Here is a 19857-nt window from a genome sequence, read left to right as displayed (position 1 = left end):
CACCGCCTACTCAGGTCCTTGATCAGCTTGGCTTACACGCACGCACTCCCTCAGTCACGCACGCACGCACTCCCTCAGTCACACAATCTCTCACGCACTTCCTCAGTCACACAATCTCTCACGCACGTCCCTCAGTCACACAATCTCTCACGCAACTCCCTCAGTCACACAATCTCTCGCGCACGTCCCTCAGTCACACAATCTCTCATGCACTCCCTCAGTCACACAATCACGCACGCACTCCCTCAGTCACACAATCACGCACGGCACACGCACACGCACTCAGTCACGCAGACGCACTCAGTCACGCACACGCAGACGCACTCAGTCACGCACACGCAGACACACACGCAGACACACACGCAGACACACACGCAGACACACACGCAGACACACACGCAGACACACACGCAGACACACACGCAGACACACACGCAGACACACACGCAGACACACACGCAGACACACACTCAGACACACACTCAGACTGACACATACACACACACACACACACACACACACACACACACTCAGACAGACACACACACACGCACACACACTCAGACAGACACACACACTCAGACAGACACACACACTCAGACAGACACACACACTCAGACAGACAGACAGACACACACTCAGACAGACACACACACATACACACTCAGACAGACACACACACTCAGACAGACACACACACTCAGACAGACACACACACTCAGACAGACAGACACACACACACACACTCAGACAGACACACACACACACTCAGACAGACACACACACTCAGACAGACACACACACTCAGACAGACAGACACACACTCAGACAGACACACACACACACACACACACACTCAGACAGACACACACACTCAGACAGACACACACACTCAGACAGACACACACACACACTCAGACAGACACACACACAACACTCAGACAAACACACACACACACACACACACTCAGACACACACACACACACACACACACAAGCACAGAATGCAGTAGAAGAGGACCTCCTCCCCCGTAGCCTGTAACTCACATGCAAAGTTCCGTTCTGCTGCAAGCAGCAGCAGGCTAGAGCGAGATCTGAGGAGGGAGGAGGGAGGAGGGAGGAGGAGAACGAAGGGAGAAAAGCCAGGAGCTGCAGTGCGGGCGGAATCACTGCTATAGCAGCTGATTGATGGGCGCGCCCGATCTCCCCCTTCCCCCCTGCCATCCGGGCCCCGTTCCCCGTTACCCTTTAACTGCACTCCCACTCAGTTAGGGACCACATTGAAGGAGGTTGCTGTATTGGAGGTGCGCACGCACGCACGCCGCCCCCTGGTGTCCGTACTCGCGAAGCACGTGTACGTACACAGGGGTATGGTGTAACTAAAAAAAAATGTACGTACTTGCGAGTGTACGTAAAGTGGGTGTATGTAAAACGGGGTATGCCTGTACTGCTTACTTCCAGATCTGACTCAAGCTTCACACTGAAGACATCGGAACTCCTCCCCCCCCCCTAACCCAGAAGACAGGTAGGGAACACATCCCCTCCAATGTATAACATTGCCGGAATGAGGGTACCTGGACATTGAGGGACTGCGGATCAGGTAAGATCCCAGGCGGGGATTGCTGCTTTAAATATTCTGGCTTTTTTTTCTAGATTCGACATTTATACACACACACACACACACAGCACACGACTAATTGTAGTATAATGTAATACAATAAATAAACTAATGTCAAAAACGAATGTTCTTACTAGGAATTTGTTTTTTTTTAAAATGAGGGACTGGGGGCGGGATTAGAGGCGGGGTTGGGGGCGGGGTTGGGGGCGGTATTAGAGGCGGGACTAGGTGGCGAGTAGATTTTTTGGTTCGGGCGAGTAGATTTTTGGGTGATTTTGTCAAGCACTGTTTATACATATATATTTAGGCACTGTACCGTGTATGAGTTTCACTGGATGTTCTAAAACTGAACTCTGTCTGTGTTTTATGTTCTGTCTCTGGTTTTAAATAACTAGTCATTCACACCTGGCTTTTATTTCTAGATACGACATTTACACACACACACACACGTAACAAGGGACTAATTGTAGTATAATGTAATACAATAAATACATTTATGTACAAAACGAATGTTGTTCTGACTAGGAATTTATTAAATGTATTTTATTTATATATTTTATTTTAAAGCGGGGTTAGGGGCGGGACTAGGGTTGGGGGCTGGAGAAAGGGCGGGGTTGGGGGTGGGACTAGGTGGCGAGTTGATTTTTTGGTTGGGCGAGTTGATTTTTGGGTGATTTGTCGAACACTATATTATATTTATATATATATATATATATATATATATATATATATATATATATATATATATATATATATATATATATATATATATATATATATATATACACTGGCGACACACTTTATTCGAGCTCGGCTAGTCCCACGAATTCGGGTATACCCGGGTGTATTGAGGTTTTGTGACTGTTTTCTGCCCGAGTGCATTGAGTTATTTTTCAGGAAGGGATTGAAGCATTTTATTCCAGCTGGCTGCAATACTGCACAGTATATATATATATACTGCATTACAATTCATGAATTTATGCCATCTGGTAGACACGCGAAGCATTGCAGCCTATTAAATCCTAATCATTATCATTTAACAGATCAGCCGCCCATCAGCCAGGCATGAACCCAGGCTGGGAAGGCAAACGCAACGGGGCTTGTCAGAGGTGAGGAGTGGCGCATTCCAGGTATCTGCCAGGTACATACTGGGTATTTGCTCGAATAAAGTGTGTCGGTGCAGTATATATATATATATATATTGTGACATAGTCCAAAGATGTTAGGCAGCTTTCTGCCCCATTTTAGAGCAGAAAGTGCAGGAATAGCTAAAAATGATCCGGTCCACAGCTTCACATTAACTCAGGCAGCTGGATGGAAAATCCAGACCACAGATTACAATGGCTCTAGTTCTCCCTCACCTGCTCTTCTAATCACATGCACAGGTATTTAGAGCAGAGAGGTTTTGCATTTCTCTCTCTCTCCTTAGAGCCTGGAGGCTGGGGGTATCGCTGCTCCCCTGTTTCCAGTTTCGGGGTTGACGGCCCCTCCAAGTATCACAGTACCAGAGGATTTGCCTGGACACGGGACCGAGTTCCCACCACGAACAGATAAGACCAAACAATGTTTACTGCTGTTGCTAAAAGACTGTGCTGTATCTAAGTGACCCTAAATGAGAGGCATTGTTTTAAGCTGGGGAACCAGGTTAGTTGGCCAGCAGCTGTTAGAGAGACTGATTCTATGTGTAGTTAGATCCCTGAAAGGGATAGGATTTTGTTTATATAATTTGGTTTCTTTTTACTTGAAATAACAGTGTGGGAAATACTGTAACAATGAAATGAGTGAACTGCTGAATGAAAGTATCTGAGTACCTCTAACCTACACATGTTAAAGCTGCAGTACCTTACTTGGATGAAAATAAAGCAGGCAGAAGCCTGAGTTAAGCAGCTTAATACTTTGCATGATCCTGTTTTTGTATTAAATAACCCTAGAAGACTGTGTCGGGAAGAACCCAGACAGACGTCAGCACTACAAAAGAGGGACGTTTGTCACATATGGTGGAGAATGCGGGCAGACACTAAAAAGTCTGTGGGTTTGCAAATAAATGCGGGGGGTTAAAATGGCCGCCCAGCTGAACTAAAGTACAGATGCTATGAGTGAAGTCTGTCCCGCTGTGTATATCAGTTGTGCTTCTAGCATACACAGAGAATGTGCGAAGTGTGGATGCAATAGCACCCTGAACCCAAACAGAAAACCAAAATGTTTTGCTGAAGAAAAAAAAAAATTTTTGCATCTAGCAAGTGCTGTTTGTAAAGCTTATGCCTTTTGCTGAAGTGAGTGAATTTGCAGCTAGCAAGTGCTGTATGTAAGCTGCTGAAGTAAGTGAAATTGCAGCTAGCAAATTGTCCCTGCCGGGTTTCTAAAATGGCCGACGTGAAATGTTTGTTGTGTAATGTACGTAACCATACAAAACAGTGTCCCTTCAGGCCATACTATGATCACGACCCTGGAGGAGAGCCGTACCCACAGATGAATTTAGTATGCTGGGCCTGTCGTGAAGTAGGTCACATGGAAGATGTGTGCCCCAAAATTTTCAAAGACAAACAGCTGCAAAAGCAAGCAACGCCCTGTGAGTGCAAGCAAGATGTGGAAGCTGATAACAGTGAGTGTGTGCCCAGGACCACTGATATCTCTGGAGCTAATAAAGCAAAAAGAAAGAAAACTGTTCCTCAAGTCACAGGGGAAGTGACCGAGCCACTTGAACCTGCACTGTCAGGACATGCGTCAGAAAGGCGCCGAGATGAGCAACAGCCCATAGGGCCTGGCGCAATCGTCCCAGGAATGACGACACGCCTAGAGATGACAAAGGCTACTGCTACCATCATAGGCAGAGAGCCAAGCGAATCAAAGAAAACAAGAACTGACTGGAAACTATGCTATGAGATGTCCCAGAAAGATGTGCAAAACTTCATCACAGAGTTGGGGGTTTCTCGGCAAGAGGCTAGCGCGCTTAAAGCAGAGCTGGAACTCTCACGCCATGAGGTCTACGCTCGCAGCACAGAGCTGTGTACATTGAAGAAAACCTATGAGAATACCCTGAGTAATTTAGAGACTGTAAAAAGAGAGAATGTAAGTCTGACACAGAAAAATTCAGACTTGACTGACCAGATCAGTGAAGGTGATGAAAAGCTTCACCAAGCAGGAAAAGTGGAGAAGCAATTGATCCAGGAAAAGTTAGAAATGCAGGAAGCACTGCAGAATACAGAATCAGCGGCGATCCAGGCGACACAAACTGCAGAGCTCCAAAAAATGGAGGCGCTGATGCAAACCCAGAGCAAGCACCAGAAAGAGGTGAAGACCCTGAGGGAGGTCTGGCACGATCAGGTGGAAGAGCTGCAGAAGCAGATGGCTGAGCGCGAGATACAGTGCGCCAAGAGAGAGGAGGTGTCCGTCCGTCAGGTGGTTTGCCTGACACTGCGCTATAAAAGCGAGATGGCCGATATCTACAAGCAGCTGGACCACACGGCAAATGAGGGGGCCCGGCTGCAGCTGGAGCTGGACAAGACCCGGAAGGAGCACCTGCAGCTGCAGGTCAAGAATAGAGAAAATGAAACAGAGTTAAACCTCGCTCTGAAACAGATGACGGACATGGGAGAAGCGGCTAAAGTGGTTCAGTCGGGCTATCAATCCTACCTCCTAACCAAGCAAGCTGTACGTTCCTATACGTGTATCTTCAATGCTGTTGCAATATTACGATTTGCTATAAAGATGAAGTTGGAGAAAGAGATTCCAAGGCTAAAAGAGACACGGTCACAAAAGGAGACCAGGGAAAGTAAACTCAATGCCCTCACTGATGACAAAGAGGAAGGAGAAAGAATTGACTTTGATTGTGCTGCTGTTATTCCAGAAACAGATAGGCACCCTCCTGAGAATATACTCCCTGATCTGGAATTCAAAAATCCAGATCCTCAATTTCATTTACGTTGTCCAGAAGATTATCAAACTAGTGGACACACCCAGGACAACACAGAAGATGTTTTAGCCAAGTGGGTGGCAGTTCCTGAAAACACAAACTTGTTGACAGATCCTGATGACATGGTTAATATGGACTACGTTTGTACAGAGGCAACTAGGTCTCCAAAACCCAAAGGCCTGGTAATGGCCACAAAAGGGAAATCAAAGATTGAAAAGAAAAAACAACGAAGGTTAACACGGCGCCTGAATAGTTCCATATCTCACCAATCTGGACCACACTGTGGAGCCAAGGAGAATCTGGTCCAAGGTTCTCATCAGAAGCTAAAGAAACAGTCCAGTCATTTGCAGGTTGCAGCGGACTATGAAATAAAGTCAAAGGATGCAATAGACTGGAAGTCAAAAAAAAAAAAAAAAAAAAAGTTTGGGGGAACTGACCGATTTATTTTTTTTATTACACGTGTGGACTATGTCACGGACACTTAACTATGCAAATAAGCATTTTGTCAATATTACAATGTTATATTGGTTCTCTGTGTTGAAAATGTAGCTAAACTACAAATTAATATACAGGGTTGATGGCCCTTAAGATTACAAGGCTGTAGTATAAGAGAAAAAATATTGGTAGCTTACAATATGGAAAAAAAAAAAATGCCCTTTTCGGTTGGTAAATTTATAATGAAGTTCATATTCGTATCATGTGAATACTTAATGTTGTACTGAGGAGTTAGCTCAAGTATTTCAGGTAGGACGCTCACCCCAGTGAGGTCCATGGCCGCTCACCCCAGTGAGGTCCATGGCCGCTCACCCCAGTAGGTGTGAGCTGGGGAGGGGGATATGTGACATAGTCCAAAGATGTTAGGCAGCTTTCTGCCCCATTTTAGAGCAGAAAGTGCAGGAATAGCTAAAAATGATCCGGTCCACAGCTTCACATTAACTCAGGCAGCTGGATGGAAAATCCAGACCACAGATTACAATGGCTCTAGTTCTCCCTCACCTGCTCTTCTAATCACATGCACAGGTATTTAGAGCAGAGAGGTTTTGCATTTCTCTCTCTCTCCTTAGAGCCTGGAGGCTGGGGGTATCGCTGCTCCCCTGTTTCCAGTTTCGGGGTTGACGGCCCCTCCAAGTATCACAGTACCAGAGGATTTGCCTGGACACGGGACCGAGTTCCCACCACGAACAGATAAGACCAAACAAATGTTTACTGCTGTTGCTAAAAGACTGTGCTGTATCTAAGTGACCCTAAATGAGAGGGCATTGTTTTAAGCTGGGGAACCAGGTTAGTTGGCCAGCAGCTGTTAGAGAGACTGATTCTATGTGTAGTTAGATCCCTGAAAGGGATAGGATTTTGTTTATATAATTTGGTTTCTTTTTACTTGAAATAACAGTGTGGGAAATACTGTAACAATGAAATGAGTGAACTGCTGAATGAAAGTATCTGAGTACCTCTAACCTACACATGTTAAAGCTGCAGTACCTTACTTGGATGAAAATAAAGCAGGCAGAAGCCTGAGTTAAGCAGCTTAATACTTTGCATGATCCTGTTTTTGTATTAAATAACCCTAGAAGACTGTGTCGGGAAGAACCCAGACAGACGTCAGCACTACAAAAGAGGGGCCGTCAACCCCAAAACTGGAAACAGGGGAGCAGCGATACCCCCAGCCTCCAGGCTCTAAGGAGAGAGAGAGAAATGCAAAACCTCTCTGCTCTAAATACCTGTGCATGTGATTAGAAGAGCAGGTGAGGGAGAACTAGAGCCATTGTAATCTGTGGTCTGGATTTTCCATCCAGCTGCCTGAGTTAATGTGAAGCTGTGGACCGGATCATTTTTAGCTATTCCTGCACTTTCTGCTCTAAAATGGGGCAGAAAGCTGCCTAACATCTTTGGACTATGTCACAATATATACAAAACACAAAATAGATGCCGCAGTCAAATCAGCTCAAGTAGTATTTATGTTTTTATACTCTCACCTTTATTATGTGACGTATGTTCATGTGTGTATCTTTAAGTTTTAGTGCCTTTGAGTTCATCTCGCATAACCTCCGCAACAGATGACGCGTCCTTATTTCAGCATTTCTGATTGGTTGCTGGTCGCGAGTCTGTTTTTGGCGCGAAATTGGAGCCCCTTAAAAAGCGCTCACGGATCTGTCAGTCCTACGCTCTCGGAAGAAGCCTCACGGCGAAACGGCCGTCGGAGCTGCGTCATACCTTCACTTCCCCCTGACCCGTGTGTGCTTTGTGCAGCGCCATGCCTGTGTCTACCTGTAAGGGTCTGGGAGTCACGCCGCCCTCGGCGTGCTCCTCACTTACCGGCAGCTCCGACGGGTCCTCCCGCGGCACGCAGGCAGCCTCTCTCCGGAACGCCGATCACTACTCCACGTGGGCGCGCGCACGCCAAAACTCCCCTTCTACTCTCGGTCCGGCGGCTACGCTCGGTCACGCGGCCGCAAGCACAGCTACACAGAGGCGCGGCCACATGGAGCCGCACCAACCCCTTAAAGGCACAGCACCGCAAACCATTGCTGCAATCCAATGCAGTCTGACTACTGGGCTTTATGGCTCCTCCCCTGGGACTCATGCTGGACCTATCCCTGCCGTAGCCTGGCCCTTCCACACACCCCTACCTTGCTGCGCTGCCATTGGACCCACTCTCCTATATATACCTAACAGTGTCACTGACTCGTTGGCTGAGCATAGAACCAGTTGTTCTCATCACTCTCTGCCTCCCTAGTCCTGTCTTGTCCTGTTTTGTTTTTGCAGTTCTCCTCGTGTACCGAACCGGCTTCCGCTACGTCTACCCGCACCTCTGGCATCCCGAACTCGGCATACGGCAACACGACTCTCCGCACCTCTGGAATCCCGATCCTGGCAAACGGTAAACGATTTTTTGCGTTGCTAATAAAATCCATTATTCTATTTTTCATTACATACTTTTTGAGTGCTCCATCTTTTGACCCTCTTTTCTCTTTTTGTGTTTCTATTTTTATATATATATATATATATATATATAGCAACTGTAAATATTACTGTATGTTCATTTGCATGTCTTAGACAGGTCTGCAACCCTGTCTTTCCCCATTGTCACCCAGCATACAGCGCTTCCACTGCAGCAAGGGATTCTGGGAAATGACATGCAAATGAGCACTCAGTGCCACCTTTTGTCTCAAGCTCGTATTACACAAGCCAATCCTCAAGCCAATGCATGCTGTTTTAAACACAGCTTTTAGACAGAGGCTGGGATGAGATGCAAAGCCATTAGACCCACTCACATACATGTTTCAACCTTGATGGGTATCATCAGTGTGAGGTTGGTCTTAATGGCTAGCAGGTTTGAGACTAGACTAGGTAATCACCACTGTCATTAAGGTTATGGTGGGTAAAAAAAGTGACAAAAACCCTCCACAGTAAAGCATAAAGCAACTGTAAATATTACTGTATGTTCATTTGCATGTCTTAGACAGGTCTGCAACCCTGTCTTTCCCCATTGTCACCCAGCATACAGCGCTTCCACTGCAGCAAGGGATTCTGGGAAATGACATGCAAATGAGCACTCAGTGCCACCTTTTGTCTCAAGCTCGTATTACACAAGCCAATCCTCAAGCCAATGCATGCTGTTTTAAACACAGCTTTTAGACAGAGGCTGGGATGAGATGCAAAGCCATTAGACCCACTCACATACATGTTTCAACCTTGATGGGTATCATCAGTGTGAGGTTGGTCTTAATGGCTAGCAGGTTTGAGACTAGACTAGGTAATCACCACTGTCATTAAGGTTATGGTGGGTAAAAAAAGTGACAAAAACCCTCCACAGTAAAGCATAAAGCAACTGTAAATATTACTGTATGTTCATTTGCATGTCTTAGACAGGTCTGCAACCCTGTCTTTCCCCATTGTCACCCAGCATACAGCGCTTCCACTGCAGCAAGGGATTCTGGGAAATGACATGCAAATATATGTATATATACACACACATATACATACAATACTGGCTTTCTTTTCATCTTTTAGGATCTACTACATTTTTAGAAGCAATTTGTGGACTCATTTATGCATTTCACTGTAGTTATTTCATATATTGATTTATCTATATGTTATTGATTGCACCTTTTGTTTTCTCTTTACATATCTTATCTTTGTGTTATCGTGTATAGCCTTTACATTGCGGCAGCATTCAGTGATACCATCCATTAATTTCCGGCTGACAATTTGTGTACCTTATTTTCTTTTTTGTTCTATATTACACATATGTGGTTGCAGAACAGAAACAGAAGAAAAACCTGAGCGCTAAACTCTGAAGTGTAAGTTGCTAGAAGACAAATAGTAAAAAAAAACAGAAAGATACTACCTTATAAGGTGAGTCTCTCCCTGAGGCTCAACCCCAACAGGATCTATCCTGGATCCTCAAAACATAGAAAGAAACAAAACAATAGGGAAGCACTTATATAACATTGAATTTCAGACAAAAAGTATAATGAAAGATGCAAAGGGTAATCCCAATATATTTAGGGTGAAGTCCCCCAATCTACGCACTGACACTATGCCGAACAGTGAGATGGAGAAAAGGGGAAAGTAAATGTAATGTAAACTACAGTTACTCACACGGCCATGTGTGAGTAGCAGTACTAGAATGTGTATCTTTTCTTTAGGTTCCTTATGCTTGTAGTCAGTTTTCAATCCACGTCTCAGATGGTTGTCTACATGCGACCCCGTGCGAGTACTGTTATGTGAAAGTATCTTTGTCCTTCTGTAAGCAGTCTCTCCCTCGGTACAGATACACACACAAACACAGCCCAAATTTAGTGTGATGGTATATGGTACTAGGTACTGGAACCGCAGGGGTCTAGAATGGCCCGGTGTTTTGTCAATTGGATGTAGCATTGGGCACCCCTGTCTTTTGTTGTATACATGTGCCACGCTCAGTAGCACTCTTTTTGACATAAATATATATTCATGATGTGGTGGGTGCAGGAGATTAAGCTAGCTGGGAAAGTGTGTGTTAATCAATTTCTGACTGGCAACAGTTGTATGGAGGTAGGCGGCACCTCCCCCCAGAGCTCACTCCTCCTCACCTTTTTAACTTGGGAGGTCTTTTCATTTTTCTGCAAGAACAGGATCTACTATGGTCCTTTCCCCTCATACAGAGGTAAAAGGAAGGGTTCACAGTGTAGTGTTGGACCTGCATTAATTTGGTTAGACCTTGACGTTGGTATGCAGGCTTATGACGCTTTGGCCAAAGGGTTTAACTAAATAAATAAGTAATTATTATTATTATTGAAGTATTTAAACTTTATACTTATTACCATATATGTTTTGTCAATTGGATGTAGCATTGGGCACTCCTGTCTTTTGTTGTATACATCCTATTGCTCTACAAATAAAAAACAGATATATAAGGGAAAACAGAAAGCACCACAAAAATCTAGTTATGTCATAAAAATGGAAATACATATGCTGATAAAGTCAAGGTTAATCATCACTCCAATGATTACAGAGGGGAAAAGAAAATAAGTCTCCTGATCGGAGACAATTGCCCAAATTCCATTCTGCTAACAAATTTGCACCATTGGAATGTTATTCCCCTTTTATAGAGTACTGAAGAAGCCTTGCACATGAATAGACTTTGCAAAGGAGATGGAAGTCACGAAATACCCTTTAGTGGGGAAAATAGACAAACTCACTAAGCAAAACAAGTATACTAAACAAAATTTGAATAGTAAACAATTTTTAGCTATCAAACAATTAAAAGATAATTCAATAGTTATCAAATCAGCAGATAAGGGCAGAGGGGTAGTGATCCTAGATAAGTAAAACTACATAACCAACTCCCTTAGACTGCTACATGATACAGATACCTATTTGAGACTAAATATTAATCCTACAGAGGATTTTCTGAATGAATTAGAAAACCTTTTAACACTTGGACGCAAAAAGAAATTCATCAGTAAGGATGAATTCAAATTTATACTCAAAAAACCATCTTACCTATTTTTTATTATTTATCCAAATTACACAAAGACCCGTTAAATTCACCAGACCTATTATTTCTGGTGTTCCATCCATGACTTCTAATCTTTCTGTTGATTTTTTTCTTCAGAAGCCTGTCAAAAAACTTAAATCTCATATACAAGATAGCACACACATTTTGAATTTACTTAATGATGTTGTTTGGAATAGTTAATATTATTTGGTCACTTGCAATGTAACCTCACTATACACGGTAATTGAGCACGAATACGTTTGCACAGCAGCTAAATATTTTTGGGAATTGGAAGGTCTTTACACTGAGTCACATATTGATTTTTTTAATCACATTAATTAAATTCACACACAACTTTTTTTGGATTAATGAAGAATTGTTTTTGCAAATTAATGGTAAGGCAATGGACACCAGGTTTGCACCGAGCTATGCAAATCTCCTTATGGGGATGTAGGAAAATCAAACCATCTGGTCCCAGCATGAGTTCGGTGCAAACCTGGTGCTCTAGACACGTTATGTTGATGAAATATTTTTCATTTGGCAATGGGATCACGACACGTTATTATTGTTTTTTGATTATATTAATCACAACCCATATAATCTTTAATTCACGCATAAATATAGTTCCTCGAGTTTGGAGTTTCTTGACTTGCTTATATACATAGATGATGGTAACATATGCCCAAAAACTTATCACAAACCTGTAAGTTGCCTATATATAGGCAGCTAGCAACCATCTTAGCAAATGGCTTGACAATATTCCACATGGGGAACTTAGGAGAATTAAATGTAACTGCTCTAATAACAGCGTTTTTGAACAGCAAGCAGAAGTAATGCTAAACAAATTTAAGTCTAAACATTACAAAAATTCTACCCTAGAACAAGCCTATGCTTAAATTCATAAAATAGAAAATATATTTCAACAAAAGTCAAAGCTTCCAATGAACCAGATAAAACAATCAACGTACCATTGGTTCGAGCAATATAATTCTCTAGCCCCCAAAATCAAAAAGATCATAAATAAACATTGGCATCTGGTATTAATAGATCCCATTCTTCAATCGCATCTTCCACAGATTCCCAAAATAATTTTCACTACAGCTAACACACTTAAAACTAAAATAGCACCCAGCTGTTTTAAACCATCACATACCAAACTACCGCCAGTTTCGTTAAGCTAAAGGCTTTTTCAAATGTCTAAAGTGTAAGATGTGTAAATTAGATCTGCATGGGTCCAAGCATGTTAAGGAATTAAATTTCTACTCATACAGTAATGAACCATATGATCAATCACTTTATCAACTGTGATTCGATAAATATAGTCTATCTTATACAGTGCCCCTTTAAAAACAGTATATAGGGCGCATTACAAGAAAGCTAAAACTTTGTTTTGCCGAACATATCACCAATATCCAAAAGGGATTTTCACAACATACTTTGTCTAGACATTTTGCGGAACATCATAACCAGAATTCAAAAAGTATCATATGTATGGGAATTGACAAATTACCACAATATTGGAGAGGTGGTGATACCATTGATGCCATATCCAAACTTGAGACCAGATGGATCCACACTATTAAAACCTTGTGTCCTCTGGGTCACAATGCAGATATAGATTTACAGTTGGTGCATTCTTGCTATAAATTATTAAAATATCCTTAATAATTAAATTTATAATGCTACATCAACTCTTTACTAATATTTACTTACTAATAAATTGTGCTTTGTCTGATACATTCACTATGGTTTCTTTTCAATGCTGTTCTCGGTTACCTTTCTGTTACACAACATTCAAATCTGTCTCTAAATCGATTATATTTTATAATTGTACTATTATATTTTTCTTGATTTGTATTAAATAATTTTTTATTATATAAACTTATATTGTATTTTCACTATATGTTATACATGGGTTCCAATATTGTACTTAATTTTATTATAACTGTCTGTGTATATTTGTCATACTGCTGACAACTCTTCTTGATTGGTACAACTGCGTTAACTAATTAGATTATAAGGGCTGAAGCTCACGTATATAGAGAGTTCTGCAGATGTGATTTATACCCCAGAAGAAGTCTTTTATGGGACGAAATGTGTAGGGCTGAGGTCTTTCTTACGATCTTTTAATTATAGTCATAAGACTGTCTTTTAAAACACCTCTCAAGCTGTTTATGCATGCCAAGGTGTAAGGGACTGTTACGGCGATCCCCTCGGCTCATTGAACTGCTGAGTCGCTCTGACGTCATCACCACGATACCATAGCGAGACGTCGGGAGTTAGGAGGTGAAGTTCCAAAGTGGCGGCGTTCATGTCAATGGCAGCAAACACTGTCCGTGGAGGTCTAATTTTACCGGATTCCTCTCCACTATTGAGATAGGATTTTAGCCTGAATTTGATACGTTATTTTAAGTAGCTGTCTATGTGCGCTGTAATATCAATACAAACGTACATCACCATCCTGGCTTTCTCTTCATCTTTTAGGTTCTACTACATTTTTGGAAGCAATTTGTGGACTCTCATTTATGCATTTCCCTGTAGTTATTTCATATATTGATTTATCTATACGTTATTGATTGCACCTTTTGTTTTCTCTTTACATATTTTATCTTTGTGTTATCGTGTATAGCCTTTACATTGCGGCAGCATTCAGTGATACCATCCATTAATTTCCTGCTGACAAATATATATATATATATATCAAAAACATATAGTTGATACCGTTCTGTGGCTAACGAAATGCTTTTATGTGTGCGAACTTTCGAGATAGAATGATCTCTTCTTCAGGCAATGTTACAATGGATTAAGCCAAAAAAACCTTACTTTGAAACAGGGCAGCTTGGAATGGTATCTGTAGGTGAAGCCTACCCCTACCCCCTGTGCAGTATGAGATTTAGGACTTAGGCTAGGTCCGTGCTGCTGCAGCGTGCACTATTGCGGGTGCTGCAGGAACAAGAACCACCTCTCAATGGGGCCGGGCCGCTACCTACCTTGGCCACCGCGCTGCGCAGCCAGATTTTTTTGAAGACAGCAAAACTGTCTTCAGAACTGGCGATGGAGCGCTGGCCCCGCCATCCGGCAGTTCAGCCAATTAGGGCGAACCTGCCGGGTGATGTCATGGCTGCGCCCCCCTACCACCCCCCACCATGTCTTTCCCCCTGCAGCTCTGAACAGACTGGGGAACAGAGCTGCACATGACACCAGCCTGGCAGGCACATGTGTGGCGCCGACACCGGGGCCATAGCCTTAAGGTGTTAGATGGTCCCTGAATGCGCCCGAGTGTGTGTGTGTTTGTGTGTGTCAGATAACATTCCAAGCTGCCCTGTTTCAAAGTAAGTTTTTGGGCTTAATCCATTGTAACATCGCCCGGAGAAGAGATCAGTGTATCTTGAAAGCTCGCACAAATAAAAGCCTTTCGTTAGCCACAGAACGGTATCGACTGTTTCGGATTATTACGTTCGGCTAACATGGTACAGAAACAGAGAGAGAGACCAGCAAGCACTCCAATGTAGAAATCCAAACAGGGCTGGGTGCTAGTCTCATAAGAAATGCAAAATGTACATTACCATCCAGCAGGGCAGTAGAACAGCAAGAAAGAGGCAGCACTCAGATGTAGGTATACAAAAAATATATATTATAACAGACACATAAGACTGACATTTCGATCCCACAGAGGGATCTTCTTCACAACCCCAAGAAGATGATCCCTCTGTGGGATTGAAACGTCTGTTTTATGTGTCTGTTATAATATATTTTTTCAGTATACCTACTTCTGAGTGCTGCCTCTTTCTTGCGGTTCTGCTGCCCTGCATGATGGTAATGTACATAAACATATACATATATGGTACTGGAAACCGTCCTTTCCAAATACACAAGTGCAGCGCAAGGACATAAAGTTGGAGAAACAGTTAGCTGGAACTCACGGATCTACGCAAATATAACAGTTTATGGACTTCGGTTCCAATTTTTCAGTCCTTCTTTGGGACCTTTCTCAAGAACCTTGCTTAATTTTTAATTAAGTGGAAACCCCAGACAGATTTTATCAGTACGTTTGTGTTTGACACATTTCCCATGTAGTCATGGATAGCCACTCTGCCATAGCAGTTTATTCGACCAAAAAAGAAAAATGAATTGACAAAAAGAAAATCATAAAATGTCAAAACTCATTATCATACTGTATATCTATCATAGGCTATTCTCTAACTAGGAGCTCTGTTGAACTAATATTTACTAGGTGATCCAAGAGGGATCAAAAAAGTTTACCCATATCTGCACTCAGACAAAAAAATTCCTAATACAATAAAGTAGACAGATAGTCTGCAAATAATGTTAGTTTTAATTGGTGTTAATACACCTGGGCTATATATCAGAGATCTGTCTGGTATGACTGAGAACCAAAAACTACAGTACACTGGCGACACACTTTATTCGAGCTCGGCTAGTCCCACGAATTCGGGTATACCCGGGTGTATTGAGGTTTGTGACTGTTTTCTGCCCGAGTGCATTGAGGTATTTTCCAGGCAGGGATTGAAGCATTTTATTCCCGCTGGCTGCAATACTGCACAGTATATATATATATACTGCATTACAATTCATGAATTTATGCCATCTGGTAGACACGCGAAGCATTGCAGCCTATTAAATCCTAATCATTATCATTTAACAGATCAGCCGCCCGTCAGCCAGGCATGAACCCAGGCTGGGAAGGCAAACGCAACGGGGCTTGTCAGAGGTGAGGAGCGGCGCATTCCAGGTATCTGCCAGGTATATACTGGGTATTTGCTCGAATAAAGTGTGTCGGTGCAGTATGTGGTCACAACAAAATGTCTAAAAACATCAAAAAAAATAACATTTTTTACAACTCATCTCATGTCTCCTCCTCTTTTTGATGTCCCTCTGTTACTTCCTCCTACTTACCTTGATGTCTCTCCACTCTTTGCACTCCCTACTCCACATACTGTATGCACACTGCTCTCAATTCCCTCCTCTCCTTGCTTTCTCTCTTTCTCTGTGACTTCCTCTCCTTATCATCTCTCGGTCTCTCTCTGTCTCCTCTCCCCTCTTTCCTGTCTCTCCTCCCCTCTTTGCTGTCTCTCTTTCTGTCTCCTCTCCTCCTTACTGTCGCTCTCCCCGTCTCCACCCCTCCTTGCTCCTCTCCTTGAGAAGGCATTCCGGTTTTGCAGACATCCTTAGCCTTTTATATATAAAGATATATAGAGATATTTGAGATTGTTTGTCTGTCTCTCCTTCCCTCCTACTGTCTCCTCATATCCTTGCTGTCTCTCTCTGTGTCTCCTCTCAATTCCTTGCTGTCTCTCCTACCCTCCTTGCTGTCTCTCATGCCCTCCCTTCTGTTACTCCTCCCCTCCTTTCTGTCCCTCTGTTTGTCTCCTCACATCCTTACTCCTCTCCTTGAGTAGGTGTTCCGGTTTTTGCAGACATCCGTAGCCTTTTATATATATAGATTGCTGCTAATAAATACCTGATTATCATTTAGATCATTTACAGCTCATTAGCCATTAATTTTACATGTGGTAAAAATCACTTACTACTTTCCAGGAGAAAATATTCAGCAGTCATGTGGTATTTCATTTAGGTTTGGGAATTTTAGGGTGAGACTGAGAACTTTTACATTAGGAATTACAAAACTATATTTCTGTTTTATTTCCAGTTTTCATGTTATATTTTTATTGTGCATTTATTTGAGTCCCGAAAAACAAAAAATGGATTCAAATGTGTGTTCAAGTGTTATGTAAGGCTGCCTCATAAAATAACCCCACATCTAAACACATTTTGTAGGGGGTTGATGCTCTAACAACATAGCTTTAGTCTTCTTAAAATATGCTCTATTTGTATCAACTGTATATACATGTAGTCAATCTCTTCAATAGCACGTATACATTCTCCTCTATGGTAAAAGTATCCCCAGACACACATAAACTGCTCTTGTCAATAGTTCTCAGATAACTCACAGAAGAGGAAAATTATGTGATATATCTCTCTCCCATGGTATGTGTATTTGTCAGCTAACATTATTAGATAGTTGCTCATCAAGCTTACCCAGTTCCATATGTTATGGTTGGCTCACCCAAAATAAACATTACCATTTTTATAATTTATTGGAGTGCTGTTGTGGTGTGACCCCAAAAGCTTAAAGCAAAAAACACAAGATCTATGCACATCCAAATGCACTAAAACTCAACATTTCATAATTATTAGCCATTTCTTATTACTTATATTATTTTGCATTAATGCCAGCAAAACCTAAACTATTTATAATATTTCCTTTAAATTGGGTTTTTAGTCAAATATTTTAACCATTATGTTAAGCTTGCCCACCATGCAAAAGTAGGAACTTGTGGCTTTCCTCAAATTAAGAGGGAGGTGGGAGCCACTGAGACAGGATGAACTGGGTTATAGGAAATCAGATTTGCCAATGACTTACAGGGGAAGATCCATCAAGCTCCTTTGCCTATTTATCATAACATTACTCACAATTATTGTAGCGATACTCCTAACACCTATCCACAAAGGAGATTAACATTACGATAACCTTGAGTTAACCAGTAAAATAGCACAACAATAATTGTTGATGGACGATAGGCTTAATCATATGCAAATCAGATACTAATGTACAGATAGCCTAACATCACAGATCCACAAACGTCTGTTACTCTTAGGGCAGGGAAATAATGTTACGATAAATAGGTCACACAAAAAGTACAAATTAATCACAGCCAGATTATGATGATCATAACGTTATGCATATAATAATGACAAATGTAGGCCTAAAGTAGTACCGTAATACATTTTTGGGTATGCACTTAACATTTCCCATTGAGATAGTTAGAAATGTGATATAAAGATATACTGTATTATGAAATATATCAAAGTTAAAAACACAAAGAGATGCATCTGGAACTGTCATTATGTTCATGTTATACTGTAGAATGTTTTTGAGTGATTAAAGTGAATGTAAGATATGTTTGTCAACTTATCCTAATTTGGGATATATTGTTCACTTACTAAAGTATGCGTATACCATAAGATTACATGTTTTTTTTCAACAATAACTACAAAGAGATAGAAATAGTGAACTTAACATTTATTCACACACACTGTTCAATCACTGTGGGAAAAAATGAAAAGGGGGAAAAAGGAACATTGACATTTGCTGACAAATGTCACAAAAATAAACAAAATGTATCTATTCCTCTTCTTGGCAGTGGAAGGGAAAGGCTCACTAAGCCCTCTTCCATGTAGTCTTCCTTGCTTGTCCTTGGGCCACTTGGGCACGAGGTGGACTAGAAGAAGTAAAGGAGGAGGAGTTGACATCAGTAGAGAAACCCTTGATGTAGCCAACAATTCGCTGGATGCAGCTGGCGTGGTCAAAATAATCTGAATAGATTGCTGCACTCCCCAGGTTAGGCCATTAACCGCACCAGTTAGTAGGGCCAAACTATTAGTCATGTTGGTGCAATGTTGCCGCAGGAGGTGTGTTACCACTCTGTAATGGCTGCTCTAATTGCGGGACATGGTGGCCAAATGCATATTCATCTGTCTATAAGCAAAACGATGCATCCTAGGCAGCTGATGCTGAAATGCAAGATGGGCCACATAATGAAGAAGCAGGTGAAGGCGCTGGAGCTGCAAGTGAAGGTGCTGGAGCAGCAGGTGAAGGTTATGGAGCAGCAGCTAACTGTGATGGAGCAGCAGGTGAAGGAGCTGGAGCTGAATACTCTGGCAGGACCAAAAGGGTGGTTTAAAATCACTGTGTTCTCCTCTTGCAGCTCTGCCTCACCGGTGACCTCCAGGGAGCTTTCCATCTGTGCAGATGGGTGTCTGCGTGATGGCCCTTCAGAACATTTATATAATGTGATCAAATAGAGTACTATAGTATATGGTACATATTTGAAGAACAGGTACACCTAAGTGAACCAATAAGGTGCTCTAGAGGTGTATAGATTGCTGGATCATAACCCGTTGATTTGAGGGAATTTACTGTGGGTCTCAGGCCAAGGCTAACCTGGTAGGAACAGTCTTAAACCTCAACTTGGCTCCCCAGGAGCACTATAAAGTTAGGAAGGACTCACCCAGGTATAGCCGTCTGTGCCGTGCCCGTGAAAATCTCTGTTAAAGATGCCGCCAACCCTCGAACGACTCATCCGTCGTGAGGGCGGTCTGTGACCGGCGGTATGGTGAAGATCAGCTGATGAGGTTGCTCCAGCAACCCGGCGTGCGACCGGGAGAAGCAGATGCGTGGAGACGCCTCGTGGAGGGGAGGAACGCGGTGCACAGCCGTACGAACAAATTGAAGGCTGGTCAAATGACTGGGAAAAACTTTAT

The sequence above is a fragment of the Ascaphus truei genome, chromosome 3 (genome assembly GCF_040206685.1).
Source record: "Ascaphus truei isolate aAscTru1 chromosome 3, aAscTru1.hap1, whole genome shotgun sequence".
Lineage (NCBI taxonomy): Eukaryota > Metazoa > Chordata > Amphibia > Anura > Ascaphidae > Ascaphus > Ascaphus truei.
Note: the sequence above shows the minus strand (reverse complement) of the source record.